The sequence below is a fragment of the Dermacentor andersoni genome, chromosome 1, assembly GCF_023375885.2.
Source record: "Dermacentor andersoni chromosome 1, qqDerAnde1_hic_scaffold, whole genome shotgun sequence".
In the NCBI taxonomy this organism is placed as follows: Eukaryota; Metazoa; Arthropoda; class Arachnida; order Ixodida; family Ixodidae; genus Dermacentor; species Dermacentor andersoni.
Window position 1 is genome coordinate 24,078,391 of NC_092814.1, and position 18,534 is coordinate 24,096,924.

General features: G+C 49.3%; 1 pseudogene; it reads right to left on the reverse strand.

Moving 5' to 3' along the window:
* Positions 1 to 15,998: 15,998 nt before the first annotated feature.
* Positions 15,999 to 17,960, reverse strand: LOC126545234 (uncharacterized; annotated as a pseudogene).
* Positions 17,961 to 18,534: the final 574 nt, after the last annotated feature.

Below are 18,534 nucleotides of genomic sequence, written 5' to 3' on the forward strand. Positions count from 1 at the left end.
GGGAGAAGTAGCATGGATCAAACAGGTTACAGAACAACACAGTGTGTGTCTGCCCATGGCCAAAGTCAAAATAAGTGGTCCGTTCGGGGAGCTCGTGACCGGGGCTGCAGTTTCCAAATTTTTGTCGCTGCAGTACCCTTACATTTTTTCGAATCGTTCGGATCAGTTATTACATGACAAAGGGCTTAAACTGGGAGAGGGCGTAGTACAGGCGTTCACGCGAGGCCAAGCTCGTAAAATCGCGTCGCTTTCGGCTGAAAATGCACAAGCTGCTCCAGCGAAAGTAGCAAGGAAGAGCCAGGTGACGCCTGCAGGAAGAGCCAGGTGACGCAATCGCAAGCGAGACAGGGTGGTTACTATTACCGGCCTCAAAGAACTTTGATCAGCTCTGACGTGTGGACAAAGAGTCACTGGCAGCCGAGCAAAAGAAGGATGACAGCTTAGCTAAACTGTATCACACAGCTAAAGAAGGCATTGCTAGGCGCAACGCGACGATTCAAAGAGAGGAGGATTGTTGTATCGACACTACGGAGACCGAAAGGGTCGCATTCTAGATCAGTTAGTGGTACCTACTAAGTAGAGGGAGGACCTTTTGAGTCTCTGTCATGGAAACGGGTGGTGTGGCCACCTAGGCATAAACAAATCAAAGGAAAGATTGCTTATGGAATACTACTGGCCTGGCTGTTTCAAACACGTAGAAAACTTTGTAAGATCATGCGATGCCTGCCAGCACTCGGTAAACCAGGAGAAACATGGAAAGCTCCACTAAAGGTCGTGCCCTTAATAACGGAACCTTTCAGACGACTTGTGATAGACACGGTAGGGCCTCTACCAAAGAGAAAGTCGGGTTACATGTACTTGTTTACCATGCTGTGTCCGGCTACAAAGTTTCCGGAAGCAATCCCTCTGAAAGAGCTCAGCTCCACCGAAGTAATAGACGCGCTTTTGTCAGTATTCGCACGAGTTGGGTTTCCAGCCGAAATTCAGGTGGATCAAGTGTCAGTATTCACCAGCTCACTGACTTCTACATTCTTACAAAAGTGCGGGGTAAAGTTGATACACAGTTCCGTCTATCACCCTCAGTCAAATAGTGTAGAAAGGTGTCATTCAGGGCTTAAGAGAGTTTTGCGGGCGCTCTGTTACGAGCACAAGAAGGACTGGGATAATTGTCTTCTGGCCACTATGTTTGCTTTGTGAACGGTTCCTCATGAGGCTACATGGTTCTCGCCAGCAGAACTAGTGTATGGGCGGACACTCCGTTCTCCACTGAGAATGTTAAGAGAGATGTGGGAGGAAAGAGGAGCGAGTCGAACAGTGGTAGAATACGTGCTAAATCTGCTGGAACGGCTAAGTGCAACCCAAGAACTAGTCGAAAAGAACATGGGAGTAGCACAAAATAACGCCAAGTTCATTGGGACGGACCCGTCAAAGTGTTGCACAAACTTTCCAATACTGACTATGCCCTGAAAGTGCCCGGTCGCAGGAAGGAGGTGAGGATAGACCACTGCAATTTGATGAAGCCGTACGTAGAGCGGACGTCACACTCATCTCGGGGCGGTGCGGATGTTGGGAGAGATGGAGTCGGGAGACGCAGGGGAGCACAGCAAACAGACTTTACTAATAACAACCCCAAAATAAAACACTTGAAAAGGAAAAGTCAAAAGTCAATCGGCAAAAAATAAAAATCCACACTTGCTTAGCCAAAACAGTGTGCGTGCGTCCTTAGCGCGTTTCGCACGAAAGTCCGGCAATGGCAACGGCAGTGGCCTATGGCTGCACGCTAACAAAAAAGAACGCTCTTACAAGGTTCCGTTGGCGCACGTCGCTCCAAGTCCGATGTGCGTCGGCTCTTGCTCACCGTCAGTGCTCCCGCCGACTCCGCAAGTTTTGCTTCCTTGATATCGGCCGGCCAGCTCCTCCGTCTCGGATGCCGGCGTCGCGAACTATGTCGGTGACGTGGCACCCACGCTTGCTTGGCTAGGCTTAACACCGGGTTCCGCCCCTTTTTCTCCGAGTGCCGGCGGGACGCCCCGGAGACTACCGTCCGTGCTGGTCTGCCGAAGAAGGGGGATCCAATTCCTGGAGTGCCCGGCACTGCTGTGGGAGGCTGCAGCAGGTCCAGGGAGCCTCGTTCGAACGTCGCCGAGGTCTACGGCCACACCCTGGGTAGCCAGCGTCACGGGCCAGTCCGAACCTCCATGGCTCCCGTCGCCAGTGCGAAGCTGGCGCTCCAACCTTCTTGGCCCAGAGCCACGTCGATAATCCCAGCTCAGTGCCGCTTCTCCTCCGATCACACCTCGGGTCACGCGCCTCGAGGGCTCGTGCCGTTCGGACCGGTCGGCGCACATCGTCCTCTTCTTTTCTTTTAGTGTCCCATGCCTCTTACATATGACATAGGCCCCCTTTTCAGGAGTTTTTTTCCAAAAAACTGCCTTCTGTCGGTATTCATGGTGGCGAGTTTGACTCTCCCGCTGTGGCTTGGGTGCTTTTCCTCGCGACGTCGTGGCTCACCACACACGACCACACTGTCACGCATATTTCACCACATGCACAGTTCACAACGTTTGCGAGTTCATTGTCCTCACCACTGGACACATGTACACTTAATCGTCCGCGTTACACTCTTGACACTTCATCACTCCAACACCCTACTCATGAAAACCGCCCTACTACTACTATAGCTCACCCCGCACTACTTCTGTCCGTCTGAGAAAATCTGAAAACACTTCCTCGAAATTGTGAATCAACTCCCTTGATTTATCTACTTGTATTGCCGTTAGGGCTTGGTTCAGCCTAACGCTCTCTATCCCAATGGTCTTCTTATCGATATAAGTGTGCACCTCCCCGCAGTCTTTCTCTTCGGCAATCACCATGCAAACTCTAGTCCTCTCCTCGTTCTTGCTCCTTTCTATCTCCTTTCTCTGTTCATACTTTTTTACACGTCCCTTAGTCACCTTCTTTTGGCATACATCACATGATTTCACATACCGCTTCACGTCACTCTGCACCCAGATCCAAGAGAACTCTTCTGTGATCCTTTCTAATGTGTTTTTTACTCCTTTGTGACCTGCTGTGTCACTATCGGGCCCTATCTTCAGTACTGTGTCCCTCAGCTCCTTCGGGATAATCAACTGTAGTACTTCCCGACCTGAACTAAACGTACACTTCCGGTATAATAGGTTATTCTTCTTCATTAACTCTACCACTGTCCTACTCCTTTTCCTTCGCACCAGTTTTCCTATCTTTAGCTCACACTTTCGTATTGATTCATCCTTGTTCTGAAGTTCTTTAAATTCTGCAGCCGTTACATTTAATCCCTTAATGGTTGTAAGCTGCAAAGATGTTGGGAGTTTGGTACTACTATTGCTTGCTCGTGTTTTTACTGCAGCTTCTACATCTGTCTCTTTCATCTCCCTTTTTTGCACTTCTGAGTGTTCTTTCTCTTCCACGTCCTTCCCTTTCATCCTCCAACTTGGGTCTGCGTCGTCTGCTCTCCTTACGCCAGGTACATTTCCCACAATCAAATCATAAAGAGGGTCCTCCACACATCTAGCTGTGACTAGTCCTGTAAAAAAAGGGTGTCGATATTTGAATCCGTGCCTTTGGCAGATATTTAACGGACTTATCTACCAAGATTGCTGGTTTAAAGTACCCGGTCATGCGTTCTGGTTGTACTAGGCTCCTTCTCACTAAAATAGTATTGACTCCAGTGTCTCTCAAGACTGCAGCCTTGCGCCCTTGTACCTCGCCTTCAACTACAGGCATGTCCTGCTCTATCTGCCCATCCTCTCTTGTCGTCATAATACATGCCATCTTATCTACGGCTCCAGTCCTGCATTCGTCTGCCTTGTGACCTTTCTTTTGGCACAACTGGCAGACCACCAGTGTTTCGGGACGATTATCTCTCACTCGGCAGTTCATCGCTACATGAACTAACCGGTTGCATAGAAAACATCTCTAGGATTCCCTTCGTCTACTGATTTGCCCCTGGTTCTTCATCTTCATCTGCTGTTGTGTGCGCATCATTGTCACTTTTTCCTAAATTTTTCAATCCCTGTGCCTCTACGAACTGATCCGTTTGTTCTGCCATCTGTTCGACGGTTTGTAGTTTTCTTTCCTTAAGGAATATCGCCAAATTGCTGCTACACCGGGCAAGCAACTGCTCACCCACGACCTTGTCACGAACCCCCTTGTACGTTTTTTCCGTCTCGGACAGCTCTATCCACCTCTCAAATAATCTGTGAGCCGACACGCGAACTTCTTGCCTGTTTCTGAATCTTCAGGTTTACAAGACCGAAGCTTCTCTCGGAACCCTTCTGCGGTCAACCTGAATCTTTGCAATAAAGTTTTCTTGACCTTGTCATAGTCTAATGACTCCACAGCTGGCATACTCCCAAAGACACTCAGAGCCTCGCCCACTAAACACAGACTCAAAGCGTTAGCCCACTCGCTCCTCTCCCAGCCTTGCCCGATTGCTATTCTTTCGAACCGATACAAATACGCATCCAGGTCATCCCTCCGCTCATCGAAAGGTGCCATCAATTTCCTAGGGCAAATCTGTCTTGGCCTGGAAGAAGGTGAGCCGGATGACACCGATCCGGGAGTACTCGTACCTTCACGAGAGCCCGTGCCCATCTCTGCTAGCTTTATCTTCAATTCTAAAATTTCCTTTTCCCTTTTGTGCTCTTCGCACGCTCGTTCGTGTTGCTTTTCGAAGAACACCATCGTCTCTTCCTTCGACAGATTTAAATCTTTCGCTATCGCCGCCAAACGTTCTCACTCCATCTCTAAACCAGCAAGATCAGTGACAGGGCCGAAAGAGAATCCTGGAAATATCCTGAGACGGATCCTAGCCTAGGACGTATCCCAGTAAGGATTCTATCCTGGGACGTATCCTGGTAAGGATTCTATCCTGGCAGGCTCGCCAATTTGCGTCACACTGATCTCGGGGCCGTGCGGATATTGAAAGAAATGAAATCGGGAGACGCAGGCGAGCACAGCAAACAGACTTTACTAATAACAACCCCAAAATAAAACACTTGAAAAGGAAAAGTCAAAGTCAATCGGCAAAAAATAAAAATCCACACTTGCTTAGCCAAAACAGTGTCCTTGTCTTCGCATACGTGCGTCCTTAGCGCGTTTCGCACGAAAGTCTGGCAATGGCAACGGCAGCGGCCTATGGCTGCACGCTAACAAAGAAGAACGCTCTTACAAGGTTCCGTTGGCGCACGTCGCTCCAAGTCCGATGTGCGTCGGCTCTTGGTCACCGTCAGTGCTCCCGCCGACTCCGCAAGTTTTGCTTCCTTGGTAACGGCCGGCCAGCTCCTTCGTCTCGGATGCCGCGGCGTCCCGAACTATGTCGGAGACCTTGCACTCACGCCTGCCTGGCTTGGCTTAACACGGGGTTTAGCCGCTTCTTCTCCGAGTGCCGGCGGGACGCCCCGGGGACTACCATCCGTGCTGGTCTGCCGAAGAAGGGGGATCCAATTCCTGGAGTGCCCGGCACTGCCGTGGGAGGCTGCAACAGGTCCAGGCAGCCTCGCTCGAACGTCGCCGAGGTCTACGGCCCCACCCTGGGTAGCCAGCCTCACGGGCCAGTCCGAACCTCCATGGCTCCCGTCGCCAGTGCGAAGCTGGCGCTCCAACCTTCTTGGCCCAGAGCCACGTCGATAATCCCAGCTCAGTGCCGCTTCTCCTCCGATCACACCTCGGGTCACGCGCCTCGAGGGCTCGTGCCGTTCGGACCGGTCGGCGCACATCGTCCTCTTCTTTTCTTTTAGTGTCCCATGCCTCTTACATATGACAGCGGAGCCGAGTTGTTAACTGTACCATCAAGGAGCAGGATGACACTAGTACCGAGTTTAATGAGTATAAGGCAACCGCCAACTCTAAAATCAGCCTGGAACAAGTGGTAAAACATTCGGTGAGGTCGCACTCTCTTAGACCCGAACAGCTAGATGAGCTAAGAGGGCTGTTAGGGGAATATCTCGACAGATTCAGCGATAGGCAAGGTAGAACCGAACTAATAACGCATGAAATAGAGCTGACATCAACCGAACCCGTAAGATCAAAGCCTTACACGGTGTCCCCCACGAAAGAGAGAAATTACGGAGGCAGAGATACAGCGCATGCTAGAGTTGGGAGTTATTGAGCCCGCTGAGAGTGACTGCACGTCACCTCTAATACTTGTAGAAACCCCTAATAAGGACCCTCGTCCATGTGTTGACTACAGGTAGTTAAATGCCATCACTAGGGATCAGCTGTACCCGATACCCAACATTGAGGAACGAATCGAAAGAGTTGGCGCTGCTAAATACATTTCAACTATAGATCTCGTGCGGGGATACTGGCAAGTTCCCCTTTCAGAAAGTGCCAGCCGCTATGCCGCATTTATCGCACCTGTAGGCACTTTTCACCCTCTCGCCCTCAGCTTTGTGGCTGAAGAATGCGCCTTTTAGCTTCTCTAAGTTAATGGATATTGTCGTCAAAAACTTGCAGGAGTTCGCCTTGCCATATCTTGATGATTTAGCAATTTTTTCGGACAGCTGGAAAGAGCAGGTATCGCACCTCAAACAGGTGTTCTCACGGTTCAGGGAAGCAAGCTTAACGATGAAGACGGAAAAATGTAGATTTGGCTGCTCGCAGGTTACTTATCTGGGCTATGTTGTCGGCCAGGGCACGAGACGGCCGGCCGAGCTGAAAATAGCTACGATTGGAGAATTTTCACAGCCGCGCACGAAAACAGACATTCGTTCATTTTTGGGACTTGTGGGGTACTATTAACGGTACATTCCGAATTACTCGCAAAAAGCAAGTCCTTTAACGGACGCCCTCCGAAAGGGAGCACCGAGTAGCGTGCACTGGGTAAGCACAAAGAGAACGCAATCCAAAATTTGAAAACGCTATTGGTTTCTCGTCCTGTGCTTCGCGCGCCAGACTACACAAAGGAATTCATAGTTCAGTGCGACGCAAGCGACAGTGGTATGGGCGTGGTACTTAGTCAGGTGGGCGACGATAATGAGGAACATCCTATCCTCTATGCCAGCCGTAAACTAACTATAAGCGAAGAAGCCTACAGCGCTTCAGAGAAGGAATGTGCTCGTTTAGTTTCGGCAGCCCAGAAGTTGTCGTGTTACTTGTACGGAGCGAGGTTCATCATCGAGACTGACCACTGTCCTCTGACCTGGCTCAATCAAATGTCACACAAAAATGTCCACTTGCTCCGCTGGAGCCTCACTCTCCAAGAGTACAACTTCTCCGTTAGATATAAGAAGGGGAAGTTGCATAGCAATGCGAATGGTTTGAGCAAGCTAATCTGAATTCTGCGTTTAGGGATCCTGCCTAAGGTTTGGGGTTGTTATTGTTAATTTTGTTAAGCCAAGAAGATCCCTTCTCATTTAGCAGGACTCCCTCCATGATTGCCCAATTTGTCAGCACGAAATTTCTTCCAAATTGGCGTAGCGAAATGCAGCATTTTTTGTTTCTGCACTTATGTTTTCTTTGAAGCCTAGCGGGTCTAAAGTGAGATCCAAGATACGTCATCTCGGCGCAGAGCCCTGTCGTGAGGTTCGCTTTGCAGTTGCCTGTCCTTGTTGGATGTTTTGGGGGGTGTCATCATTTCACAGCTGGTCGCTGCAACCCAAGGCATCCCCCCCTTGCCACTAGCCGTTCTCTTCCTGCCCAGCGGTTATCAGCACTGGCCAGTCGAGATTTTCCGGGCAATGGAGGAGCTATTACGTTCGACCTGCGGGGGCTGGCGATCTTCGGGGAAGCGACCGTCGAAACCTGGCCGGCCCGCTGCGGCGACTCGCTTTGTAAAGACGACAATGCGCCTCGTCAACAACTCGTTGGCGCCGGCATGTCTGCTGCGGCGTCTCGCTTTGTAAAGACGACAATGCGCCGCGTCACCAACCCGTTGGCGCCGGGATGTCTAGACGCAGTCGGCGGATTAAGTATTGTTAGTGGATTCGCCGTCACCGCCACGCTTTGTTTGGAGCGGGGGAACTTCTGGAAGAAGATATTTTGCGGCACCGTCTCACGGGCCTTAGAAGTCGTCAGTCAATGGACAGACGCGGCGGCCACCGTCTGCGGGGTCAACTCTGGGATCAAGAGGCGCCTGCTCAGGGCAAGACCCGTGTCTGCGGAAACCCTCTCACCTCGTTGTGGTCAGCGAAACCTATAGACCTTTTCATCGGGCGAGGAGGATAGGGCGCGCGGAGAGCCTTTCCTCCTTTCTGGCTTGGGCGAGCCGGCGCGGCGCTACTTGAAAGTATTGCTGTCGCGTGCTGCGGAACGATTCCGAGATGTTTTAGATGGTACTTTGTGAAATTTACACCATGTCCGTTCATATAAGGTCGTCAGGGAAGCTTTTCGATGCATCGGTAACTACAGTAGGCGGAAATATCTCTTGGGGGCGCAAAAATGTGACGCGCTTTATCAGCCGCGGTGTACGCACGGTGTATGTATGTGTTGTGAACTATTTTGCTTATATCGGTTCTAATTCAACAAATAAAACCGGTGTCTCTGTATTAGCAGCATGAAATGGTAAATCTGCTCACTATCTGATCACTTGGCGTAGGAAGTAAAACATAAAGCATAAGAGCGCATGCTCGTGTACGGCCAACCTAAGGCAACAACGAAACATCTAGCGGCAGGCGCTATCAAATATTTGTGATGCACCGGCATCGTTCTCGCGCATTTCAAGTCTAGTAGGCTTAAATTACCATGTGTCTACGCTAGCCTTCCTGCATGAGGCTGATGGCGCTGCTCAACACAGCGATCTCTGCGGTTGGTGAACCAGCACGATACATATGTAAGCTGTGCGTTTCAGCATTGCCTTTTTGGCCTGTATATAGCCATAATATATGAGAGGGATCGCATAAAAAGAATGCGATGCCTACTTTTGAGGACAAAATTTTCGCAATACGTGTGAGTGCGTCGTAGAGAACGGAACGAATACAACCGAAAAAAAAATTCGGTTATCATCCTCTTTCTCGAAAAAGCAAGAGAAAACGGACTAACGCCGCAATACGACCTCGCATAGTCACGCCGCACAACGTTCATAAATATATAACCGCTGATAATATATAACCGCTGGACCATGCGGTATATAGAACAAAGATATCTGTAATCCAGCACCTACCACTGCTTACGACGCTTGCGCAATTCGTAAAGAGTCCCTTTGCTGGACAAGCTTAATCCAGACTGTAAGGTATGCTACTATTGCTTGCCAAAACTATTTTATTCAGGGGCGGAAACCTTATCCATCGAACCAAGTAGTTACGCAATGTAACCTGCAGCGAACAGTTTTAACGATTGTCAAAGTATAACATCACAGCTCCTATCGTAGCAGAACGGTAGCAGAACGTCGTAGCAGAACGTCGCGTATGTTTCATCGCTCCTAAACCGCAGCTTAGAAATAGAGGATAATACTGCAATAAGGTCACATTAGTGATCGGAACATTCAGAAATACACAATTGATCTCCGAGGCTGATTGTGGGCTCAAATATGCACGCACACATCGCGCTGCGTGTTCTGTCCACCTCAACGCCAGCAGAAATTCCAGCCATGACGCCTTAAACCACTTCAGCACGTTTCACAGAACCGTTCACCACGTAGAATACGCACGTCATACTAAACAGACCGCACGACCGCGAAAACAAACGCCAGAACCTACCGCCGAGCGCATACCTGCCATGCAAAAGACCGCTTTCACCCAAGCCAGTATGGCGCTGCTCATAGGCGGCGCCACTGCGTTCACAATATGGCGGCGCCTACGAAAAAACAGTCTATACGGGAGTGAGTGTGTAAACCCTCCCCCTCAAAGGCGATTCGGCTACGATGACTTTGGACGCTCCGAATCGGACGAAGGTTGAATAGCCGTTTTCCCTCACCTGGGGATCTAGGGAGGACTGAGTGTTTATAAGCAGCCGTTGTCGGCTCTTCAGTGTGCATTCTCTTTCAGTCATGCTAGACTGATGAACTGTAACGTTCTCATGTAGAAACTGTAAATAAATTCCATATTCCTCGTTCTCGATGAGAACCAGTCTCTCCCTTCAACAGCGTCCTCAGCGTGGATGAGTTGGACGACGGCATGGGCCAGCTACCATCTATTTCATGCCCGTCCCCAACTCTTAGAGTCTGCACAATACTTTTGACGAGTACGCAGTCGCGACGTTATATGCTCAGAAAGAACGACTTTGTTCTTCAACTCAGGGTAGGGAAGTATTGGCGAGGTTAGGCATTCCCCTGAGACCCCAGTATTGCGGAGAGGAAAGGGCATAGGTAGACCGCAACGTTTGATCGCACATCGCAGTAGCCCCAATTCCCAAAAACATGCACCCCAAGTACCATCCCGGACGACGCAGGGCAAGGGTAAAGTCTCTTCACAAACGTTTTGGCATGGGACCAGGAGAGTATTATACGGATGCCAGTCGAACCAGCTCACACACCTTCACCATAGTCTCTACATCTAAGAACAACATAACAACGGCATCCCTCAAAACCACCTCGGCATGTGTGGCAGAGGCTGCAGCTATCGCCTTGGCCATTCAGGACGCCGAACGCCAAACCAATTGGGCTGTCATATTATCCGACTCACTAGCGGCTTGCCGCCTATTTCTACATGGAACGGCACCCAAATAAATACTCAAAATTTTAGGCAATCAACTAGAAGGGCACCACACCATCATATGGTGTCCGGCACACGAGGAACTGGCAGGAAACGCGAGGGCAGACCGTATTGCTCGAGGACTAAACGTCCGAGCAACGGCATGTCCTAGCGACGACATCCTCACTCCGATTTAAACAGCCAACAGGAGAGGGACTGGCGTCGTATTCAGACAAATACATAGCCCAACCTGCACCACCTACACAGAATACATACCCCACGAGGTTCACTGTCGAGTGCCCGTGGTGCACAGACACCCACACTAAAACACATCACATGGGAGTGCCCCAGGAGGCATCCGCACATAGCCCCATATTACACCAGCATCCACTAACGAGGAATAGGCAGTGGGAGGCATGGCTCATAGACGAGGGTCGGGAGAGCCAACTGGCTCTTCTGGACCAAGCCCAGCGAGCCGCTCGTGCCAGTGGGGCCCTGGAATAGGGACCCCAACCATCGTGCCTTATTTTATTTATATTCAATAAAGTTTTTTACTGACACACACACAAAAAGCCCTGAACGAGCATTGATATAGAGCGAAATAATTATTTGCTCATTTACAAGGTGTCTTGCGTCTACTTTACCCGCCGTGGTTGCTCAGTGGCTATGGTGTTAGGCTACTGAGCACGAGGTCGCGGGATCGAATCCCGGCCACGGCGGCCGCGTTTCGATGGGGGCAAAATGCGAAAAGACCCGTGTGCTTAGATTTAGGTGCACGTTAAAGAACCCCAGGTGGTCAAAATTTCCGGAGTCCCCCACTACGGCGTGCCTCATAATCATAAAGTGGTTTTGGCACGTAAAACCCCATAATGTTTTGCGTCTACTTTATGAAATTGAACGTGGCACAGATTCGATGGAGGCTTGAAAAGATCGTTCGCAATAATTTTCCCTAAAACGATTCCGAACCGAGACTACGCGCGATTTAGTAGCAGAAGCAAAAGAAAAACGAGTAGCGCAGCCGGCGTTGCGCGTGCCAGGAAGCCTTCAAAATGCACACGCCCGCGGTCGAAACCGGAAGAATGGTAATCCCTACCGCTTGATGCGTTACAGTCAATTCGGCCGCTGGGCTCTATGGGAGTGTCCGCTCTTGTTGGAAGTCTTTCTCTGTGGGAATAGTATAAGGTTAAAGGCCAAAACAAGGCACTGTGCAGTGCAACCTCATCGTAGCGAACCCGCCGTGGTTGCTTAGTGGCGATGGTGTTGGGCTACTGAGCACGAGGTCGCGGGATCGAATCCCGGCCCCGGCGGCCGCATTTCGATGGGGGCGAAAACACCCGTGTACTTAGATTTAGGTGCACGTTAAAGAACCCCAGGTGGTCGAAACTTTCGGAGTCCCCTACTACGGCGTGCCTCATAATCAGAAAGTGGTTTTGGCACGTAAAACCTCATTATTTTTTTTTCCATCGTAGCGATAAGGTCCACGAAATAGAGATGTTGCAGACGGCAGCAGGGAACCGTAAGCCCAGTTCGAACGCGCTGATGTCTCGGCTCGACGCTGTGTGCCGTCGTTGTCCGGACTCGTCAGAAGCGAGTTCATCTAAACGCAGTCACGTCGGGCTCAGTCAGCGCGATTACCGACTTGACCCGCTCCCGTCGGGTTCGCGTTAACGTGGCCTTTGTCGTGCTAGTCAGTGGTCGGTGTGGTCCCTCTTGAATGATACCGCGGCACAGTAGACAAAAGGAAAGCACACGAGGTCACCGTGCACGAAATGTTGCGTTATGAGAATAGTTCGCAGCAGTTAGGGTAGCAGAAGGCACAGCCTGCTCGCCACGCTATGGTGGCTAGCCACACCGCAAAGGAAACATATAAGCACAGGGCGGCTAATGTCGCTGCCAGCAATGCTATGTTTAGCGAGCGCACTTTGATTCTTTATGAGATGTACGTATGTCGTTCGCATCAAATGTATTGAATAATATTCCATAAGGAGCATTACAATAGCTACGAGCATAATTGGGAGTTACATTCTTGTGTTTGTACAAAAAAACGGATGGATGGATGGATGGATGGATGTTATGAGCGTCCCCTTTGGAACGAGGCGGTGGGTTGCGCCATCAAGCTCTTGCTGTTATATTGCCTAATGTCCTACCTAGGTTCAACAACAAAAAAAAAAAAAAACACTATGAACTACCACACCCAAATTTTCTGATCGCCTATTGCGAACTGTGCTTTTGTACGTCTCCGTCTTTTGTCGTTTCCCTACCTATATTCCACCAATCCTCCCATCGCCTCTTACTAATGCGTATTGCGGACATGTTTACTTTACCACTGCTCCCGCTGAACCCAAGGGCTTCAAGGAGGCCAGTGGTGCCTAAATCGACCGCTGGGTATACGTCTTCACATTCCAATAAAACATGCTCCATAGTTTCCCTAGCCTTACCGCAGAAAGCACATGCTTCTTCTTCCTTCTTATATCTCGCTTTATAGGTGCGTGTTCTAAGGCATCCCGATCTCGCTTCGAAAAGTAATGAGCTTCTCTTTGAGTTATCATAAATGGTTTCTTTCCCGATTTCGTTTTTTCCTTTTAAGTAGTTACTCATGGCAGGTTTCTTTTCCATTGCCGCCACCCATGAAATTATTTCAGCCTCTCTGACTTTCCGCTTGACCTTTGTTGCTGTGTTGCCCACCCTACAGGTTGCATAGTTGCTGGTAAGCTTCCTAGTTCTTTTCCTCCACTGTGAATCAATGTTTTTCCTGTACAGGTAGCTGAACACTCTCCCAGCCTATTTACTTTCTTCCACATTCCTCAGCTGTTCTTCATACTCAATTTCACTGCGAGCTTACCTCACTTCAAAACTAGTCCAGCCCATATCACCCTGCACTACTTCATTTGTAGTCTTCCCGTGAGCGCCCAATGCGAGGCGACCCACTGACCTTTGGTTTCCGTCGAGTCCTGATTGTACCCAGATTTAAAGCAAACAACCACATTTCCAAGAGTAATTCCTGGAACCATTACCTCGTACCTATTGTATCCCCATAGCGCTCTGTGCTTCATTATGCCTGAATTTCTCTTCCCCTTCCCTGTTACTGTTTTTTCCTGTGTTTCCATATATCTATTGCCTTCGTTTATCCATATACCAAGGTATTTATATTCTGTTACCCGAGGTATTTCCTGGCTCTGTATCTCCACTGTCTGTTCACTGTTTTCATTGACTACCATAACACCTGATTTTCTAACACTAAATTTCAAACCTAAATTGTTGTCTTCCTGTCCACAAATATTAGCCAGACGTTGCAAATCACTTTGCTTGTTAATTAGCAACACAATGTCCGCATAAAATAAACCTGGGAGCTGCTGCTCTACTACTGTAACCGCCTGTTTGTATGAGATTAAACCCGATATTACTTCCTTCTAGCGCCCTCTCCATTCTCACCATGTGCATCATAAACAGCAGCGGGGATAAAGGGTGCCCCTTCCTCAGTCCCTTGTTGATATGAACTTTCTCCTCGCTCCTCATCCCTTCCCATTCAACGCAAACGGTATTTTCTAGGTAAATCTCTCTCAAAAGCTGGAGACAATCGTCACCTAAGCCTTCCCCTTCCAGAATATCCCACAAAATGTTGCGGTCTACGTTGCCATAGGTTCCTGTAATGTCTAAATAGGCAACATACAACGGTCTTCGTTCTTCTTTTGATATTTCAATACACTGAGTAAGAATTAACAGTGGTGAATGCGCCTATGGCGGCGACTTTAAAACCTCGTTATTGGCTGTGTGACATGACAAGGGTGGCTAGAATGGGGAGGTGTGAGGACCGGCTTCTGGAGGCTGGCCCCAAACCGCGCTCCTGCAGCGTGACGGCGTTGCTGGCAGGAGCGCCATTTATATGGGCCAGGTGATATGCGCTGGACTAGTTTTGAAGTGAAGGAAGCTCGCAGTAAAATTGAGTATGAAGAACGACTGAGGAATGTGGAAGAAAGAAAATGGGCTGGGAGAGTGTTGAGGTATCTGTACAGGAAAAACATTAATTCACAGTGGAGGAAAAAGACTAGGAAGCTTGCCAGCAAGTATGCGGCCTGTAAGGTGGTCAACACATCAACAAAGAACGCCAAGCGGAAAGTCAGAGAGGCCGAAATAATCTCATAGGTGGCGGCAATGGAAAAGAAACCTGCCCATGAGTAATTACTTAAAAGAAAAAAACAAAATCAGGAAAGAAACAATTTATGATAACTCAAAGGAAAGCTCATTACTTTTCGAAGCGAGATCGGGATTCCTTAGTACATGCACCTATAAAGCGAGATATAAGATGGAAGAAGAAGCATGTGCTTGCTGCAGTAAAGCTAGGAAAACCATGGAGCATGTTTTATTAGAATGTGAAGACGTCTACCCAGCGGTCGATTTAGGCACCACTGGCCTCCTTGAAGCCCTTGGGTTCATCGAGAGCAGTGGCAAAGTAAACATGTCCGCGATAGGGATTAGTAAGAGGCGAGTGGAAGATTGGTGGAATAAAAGTAGGGAAACGACAAGAAACGGCGACGTACAAATGCATGGTTCGCAATAGGGGATAAGATAATTTGGTTGTGGCAGTTCATAGTGTTTTTTTTAACCTAGGTAGGACATTAGGCAATATAAGAGCAAGAGCTTGATGGCGCAACCCACCACCCCGTTCCAAAGGGGACGCTTATAACATCCATCCATCCATCGGTTAGGGCGCCGTAGCACCGTAGCATGGCCGTAGTAGGCACTATATAGTATAGACCGTTTTTTCGTAGGCGCCGCCATATTGTGAACGCAGTGGCGCCACCTATGGCTAGGCTAGAAGGTTTGACTAGTGTCGTGAACGCGCCAGAGGAGAGGAAATGATTTGCAATGACGGCTCAAAGATGGCGCTACAGCTAGCAGGTGTGGTGTGCGCGCGCTCGGCAGCAATGCCGGGAAACGCGTTTCGCTGCGCGCATCTTGCTGTAACGGCTGCGATATTCGTCTGGCCAAAGCACAATATATAATACGAGAGTCTATGTGTCCTGCTTCGCATGCGACGTAGGTCAGCAGCGGCATTCTCAGCAAACTACTTTCGAAGCTACTGCTTCAGGTGGACACAGACTGTTGAAGCCGCGAGCAGTTATATTTTTGCTTGTTTATGCTTTGGTTAACCCATTTTCACGGAAAAAGGAACAAGTAAAAACTGCGCAACAAGACAGCGACGAAGGGGAATGAACGAGTACAACACGACATGCGCAGAAACAAGAAAGGCTCGTCATCCAAGAGATTGAGCGTGTCTCGTATGACGAACCGAGCGAAATTACGGCCTCAAGTGTGGAAGGCACCATTCGCGCATGGTCGTTACAGCCCTGAATACATCAATATAATAACATAAATAAGGGAACGGAACACATTAACCCAATGTTTATTTACAGGAACATTTCACTGATGCAGTTTCACTGGCATCGCCTCAGTTTGAGCAGCTTTTGCTTCTCGCGATTGGACGCCTTATCTTCATAGTTCATAGCCTTAGTAAAATAATGCAACCTCGTCAATACATAAAAATCACATCCCTTGTAAGAGCGCGGGAGTTCTCGCTGCAGCCGACTTCTTGGAGTTCATGCCCTTGTAGAAAATGTAAAAACGACATCATGCTCCCAGCATGCAGCTCGTTTCTGCTGAAAAAGGCAGTGAATGCATTTTCTAGTTTAGTTATTAGCACTTCAATGTGCTTTGAAGCGTACACCAAACCTCCATGGTCAGCCTGCCTCTTCAGTGAGGCATTCTCATTTTTATCAGCCTGTAGGGGCAAAATAGCCAAGGCAGATGTCCATGCGGGGCATGGGAATCTTTTCAGTGATTTTCTGACAACGTAGCCGGACACATAAAAAATGAGTCGGCTGTCGCTTTTCTTTTCTACACAGCCGTTGTGGTCAGACATGCTGTCCTGCTCTTGTAGCACTGCTGAAGCATGTGCGAGATTTCCCTCGTCCAAGAGATCATCAATTAGGCTTGCTATCTGTGCCGCCTTTTCTTTCCTTGCATGGCTGGAACATGACGACAAGGCCATGGACACTTGTTGCCGTTTTTGTTGTGTCGCAGTAAATGGTCCAATGTCTACAAAACCAGTAAGCTCGCCAGATGGTCTCACACTGATGTTTTCCGAAAGCTTAATTTCATCGAAGTCCACCATGGCGACTGAACTCATCCATGTCCTGGGTCTTCTTCTGCACACCTGAGAGAATGCTGGTACTAAACCCAAATGCACTTTTGAAACTTTGCATATGTTTATCCAGGCACGATTTGCTAGGCAGAGCCATTATTTCGTGCCACCTGATGTGCTCATAGAGCTTGGGGCTTCTCATGCGCATGAGGATGCATTCTAATATTCATAATTTGTCGTACCGCATGCCGCGGCTCGACTTTCTGCGGGCTGCATCAAAACACGTTTTAACAGCAAGGCGCTGCTTTGGTGGAAGCCCGTTTATCTTTGTTTCCAAGACAGAGCTGGAAGTAGATTCGTTGATCACCCGAAGCTCTGCAACACTTTTCTCGGCGTTTGCCAGCTTTCTCTGTGCGCGGAGCAATTGGAGGGCCTTCCTGGCACTTCGTTGTTTGTATGAGATACTCGGCTTTTTCTTAAGCCGATATGTTCTGTTTAGTCCCAGCTTCTTCGTGTACTTGCATCGCAAACAGAGTTTGCCGTCAGTTGATCTCCCGAGGCAGTTTTTTGCAAAGTGCTTGCCTCCAAACTCAACGCACTATCCTGGCTGGATTGGGTGGATTTCAAAGCCTGGGCAAGGTATTAAGATATCGACCTTTGTCAATGCCGCCGCGGCGTCGTCAGGCGTCCTGACACAAAATTATTCAACCTTTACGTTCCGACAGAACACACAGCAACGGTACGCACTCGTCTCAGCACAAGCGACCTCTGAACACGGCATGAAAGCAACATGCTATACTGACATACAAATTTTCTACCCCAGAGCTGCAGTGCCACCCAAAGCATAACGTTGCAGGCTCATTTTCTAGCACAATTCGGCTGCAGCGGACAGAAGGCATTGGAATGTCACTGAATGGGTGTGGTCTTGCTTCTGAGAAGCTTACATTGCCGTGTTCCTGAGCGTTGCCGTCTTCCAGGAGGTGGTTTCCCGCTTTGCGCTTCGGTGTTAGGGCGTAACTATCTGCGAGATTCCTCTCTTTTCTCTTTTTCGGGACACTCTTAGACATAGAGGCGGGCGCGTCAGGGAATATTGTGGGAAAGGCGTCGTCAGTGAGCACTGGCCGTTCACACTCTATTTCGAAGACCTCACCATTAATGATATGCTTGAAAGTTCTTTGGACATAGCGATCGTCAAAATGACGGGAACACACCGCACTTGTCTCATCCAGCACTTTGTCCTCTCGTTTTATGTTCCTTGCCCATTCTTCTCGACGAAGAGCGTCTGCGGGAGCACGAAACAGCGAAACCTTTTCGGCACATGACTTATACCCCCCTTTGCACAGGGGCACAAAACACGTTCTGCCTTTCTTTGCAGGCATGCTCTACACGCACAAATCACATTCACGGCACTGTTGAATCGCTGCGCACAAACATGCCAGACAATCAGGAGCGAAGCGGAAACACACCAGAAAGACTGCGCTTTCACTCGAAGAGCGACACGAGGAGCGGCGGCGGCTGCATCGGTCTTCCCTGCTCGCCTAACCCGCCTGCCGCGAACAGCGCCACCAACGCTAGCATCGAAACAGGTTTCGGCGCGGCGGCTGGCGAGGACGCCTCCTCGCGACACTAGTCAAATCTTCTAGCCTCTATAGCCGTAGTTTCTCGCGGCGTCTGCATACCTCCGGGCGGGTAAATGATTTAATCGCGCTTAGTTTTTCCGCTTGAAAGCTCTCATGCTGACAGAGGGAGAAGAGAGAGAGAAATAAACTTTATTGTGAGACC